Here is a 3,969-nt window from a genome sequence, read left to right as displayed (position 1 = left end):
AATGTGGCACGGTCGCACATTTTGGGCACAAGCACCAGTTTGGCAATATAGCCCAAAAAAAAAGTTGAACCCCGCAACTATATGGCACTTACACTTATATAGAACCCTTCCCTATCCAGCACTTGCATGTATATTGAACCACCGCACCTATATAGCACCCACGCTTCAGGAAATGTGGCAGGATCGCACATTTTGGGCACTAGCACCAATATGACACTATAGCCCAAAAAAAGTTGAACCCCGCAACTATATGGCACTTACACTTATATAGAACCCTTCCCTATCCAGCACTTGCACGTATATTGAACCACCGCACCTATGTAGCACCCACGCTCCAGGAAATGTGGCACGGTCGCACATTTTGGGCACAAGCACCAGTTTGGCAATATAGCCCCAAAAAATAGTTGAACCCCGCAACTATATGGCACTTACACTTATATAGAACCCTTCCCTATCCAGCACTTGCATGTATATTGAACCACCGCAACTATATGGAACCCACGCTCCAGGAAATGTGGCAGGATCGCACATCTTGGGCACTAGAACCAACATGACACTATATCCCCAAAAAAGTGGAACCTCCGCAGCTATATGGCACCTGCACTTATATAGAAACCTTCCCTATCTAGCACTTGCATGTATATTGAACCACCGCACCTATATAACACCCACGCTCCAAGAAATGTGGCAGGATCGCACATCTTGGGCACTAGCACCAATATGACACTATAGCCCAAAAAAAGTTGAACCCCGCAACTATATGGCACTTACACTTATATAGAAACCTTCCCTATCCAGCACTTGCACGTATATTGAACCACCGCACCTATATAGCACCCACGCTCCAGGAAATGTGGCACGGTCGCACATTTTGGGCACAAGCACCAGTTTGGCAATATAGCCCCAAAAAAAAGTTGAACCCCGCAACTGTATGGCACTTACACTTATATAGAACCCTTCCCTATCCAGCACTTGCATGTATATTGAACCACCGCAACTATATGGAACCCACGCTCCAGGAAATGTGGCAGGATCGCACATCTTGGGCACTAGAACCATCATGACACTATATCCCCAAAAAAGTGGAACCACCGCAGCTATATGGCACCTGCACTTATATAGAAACCTTCCCTATCCAGCACTTGCATGTATATTGAACCACCGCACCTATATAACACCCACGCTCCAAGAAATGTGGCAGGATCGCACATCTTGGGCACTAGCACCAATATGACACTATAGCCCAAAAAATGTTGAACCCCGCAACTATATGGCACTTACACTTATATAGAAACCTTCCCTATCCAGCACTTGCACGTATATTGAACCACCGCACCTATATAGCACCCACGCTCCAGGAAATGTGGCACGGTCGCACATTTTGGGCACAAGCACCAGTTTGGCAATATAGCCCCAAAAAAAAGTTGAACCCCGCAACTGTATGGCACTTACACTTATATAGAACCCTTCCCTATCCAGCACTTGCATGTATATTGAACCACCGCAACTATATGGAACCCACGCTCCAGGAAATGTGGCAGGATCGCACATCTAAGGCACTAGAACCATCATGACACTATATCCCCAAAAAAGTGGAACCTCCGCAGCTATATGGCACCTGCACTTATATAGAAACCTTCCCTATCCAGCACTTGCATGTATATTGAACCACCGCACCTATATAACACCCACGCTCCAAGAAATGTGGCAGGATCGCACATCTTCGGCACTAGCACCAATATGACACTATAGCCCAAAAAAAGTTGAACTTCGCAACTATATGGCACTTACACTTATATAGAAACCTTCCCTATCCAGCACTTGCACGTATATTGAACCACCGCACCTATATAGCACCCACGCTCCAGGAAATGTGGCACGGTCGCACATTTTGGGCACAAACACCAGTTTGGCAATATAGCCCCAAAAAAAAGTTGAACCCCGCAACTATATGGCACTTACACTTATATAGAATCCTTCCCTATCCAGCACTTGCACGTATATTGAACCACCGCACCTATATAGCACCCACGCTCCAGGAAATGTGGCACGGTCGCACATTTTGGGCACAAGCACCAGTTTGGCAATATAGCCCCAAAAAAAAGTTGAACCACGCAACTGTATGGCACTTACACTTATATAGAAACCTTCCCTATCCAGCACTTGCACGTATATTGAACCACCGCACCTATATAGCACCCACGCTCCAGGAAATGTGGCACGGTCGCACATTTTGGGCACAAGCACCAGTTTGGCAATATAGCCCCAAAAAAAAGTTGAACCCCGCAACTATATGGCACTTACACTTATATAGAAACCTTCCCTATCCAGCACTTGCACGTATATTGAACCACCGCACCTATATAACACCCACGCTCCAAGAAATGTGGCAGGATCGCACATCTTGGGCACTAGCACCAATATGACACTATAGCCCCAAAAAAGTTGAACCTCCGCAACTATATGGCACTTACACTTATATAGAACCCTTCCCTATCCAGCACTTGAACGTATATTGAACCACCGCACCTATATAGCACCCACGCTCCAGGAAATGTGGCAGGATCGCACATCTTGGGCACTAGCACCAATATGACACTATAGCCCAAAAAAAGTTGAACCCCGCAACTATATGGCACTTACACTTATATAGAAACCTTCCCTATCCAGCACTTGCACGTATATTGAACCACCGCACCTATATAACACCCACGCTCCAAGAAATGTGGCAGGATCGCACATCTTGGGCACTAGCACCAATATGACACTATAGCCCAAAAAAAGTTGAACCCCGCAACTATATGGCACTTACACTTATATAGAAACCTTCCCTATCCAGCACTTGCACGTATATTGAACCACCGCACCTATATAGCACCCACGCTCCAGGAAATGTGGCACGGTCGCACATTTTGGGCACAAGCACCAGTTTGGCAATAGAGCCCCAAAAAAAAGTTGAACCACGCAACTGTATGGCACTTACACTTATATAGAAACCTTCCCTATCCAGCACTTGCACGTATATTGAACCACCGCACCTATATAGCACCCACGCTCCAGGAAATGTGGCACGGTCGCACATTTTGGGCACAAGCACCAGTTTGGCAATATAGCCCCAAAAAAAAGTTGAACCCCGCAACTATATGGCACTTACACTTATATAGAAACCTTCCCTATCCAGCACTTGCACGTATATTGAACCACCGCACCTATATAACACCCACGCTCCAAGAAATGTGGCAGGATCGCACATCTTGGGCACTAGCACCAATATGACACTATAGCCCCAAAAAAGTTGAACCTCCGCAACTATATGGCACTTACACTTATATAGAACCCTTCCCTATCCAGCACTTGCATGTATATTGAACCACCGCAACTATATGGAACCCACGCTCCAGGAAATGTGGCACGGTCGCACATTTTGGGCACAAGCACCAGTTTGGCAATATAGCCCCAAAAAAAAGTTGAACCCCGCAACTATATGGCACTTACACTTATATAGAAACCTTCCCTATCCAGCACTTGCACGTATATTGAACCACCGCACCTATATAACACCCACGCTCCAAGAAATGTGGCAGGATCGCACATCTTGGGCACTAGCACCAATATGACACTATAGCCCAAAAAAAGTTGAACCCCGCAACTATATGGCACTTACACTTATATAGAAACCTTCCCTATCCAGCACTTGCACGTATATTGAACCACCGCACCTATATAGCACCCACGCTCCAGGAAATGTGGCACGGTCGCACATTTTGGGCACAAGCACCAGTTTGGCAATAGAGCCCAAAAAAAAAGTTGAACCCCGCAACTATATGGCACTTACACTTATATAGAACCCTTCCGTATCCAGCACTTGCATGTATATTGAACCACCGCACCTATATAGAACCCTTCCCTATCCAGCACTTGCACGTATATTGAACCACCGCACCTATATAGCACCCACGCTCCAGGAAA

The sequence above is a fragment of the Drosophila persimilis genome, unplaced genomic scaffold (genome assembly GCF_003286085.1).
Source record: "Drosophila persimilis strain 14011-0111.01,24,50 unplaced genomic scaffold, DperRS2 tig00001303-arrow-arrow-pilon, whole genome shotgun sequence".
Classification (NCBI taxonomy): Eukaryota; Metazoa; Arthropoda; class Insecta; order Diptera; family Drosophilidae; genus Drosophila; species Drosophila persimilis.
The sequence above is the reverse complement of the archived record's forward strand: the minus strand, read 5'-3'. Positions refer to the sequence as shown.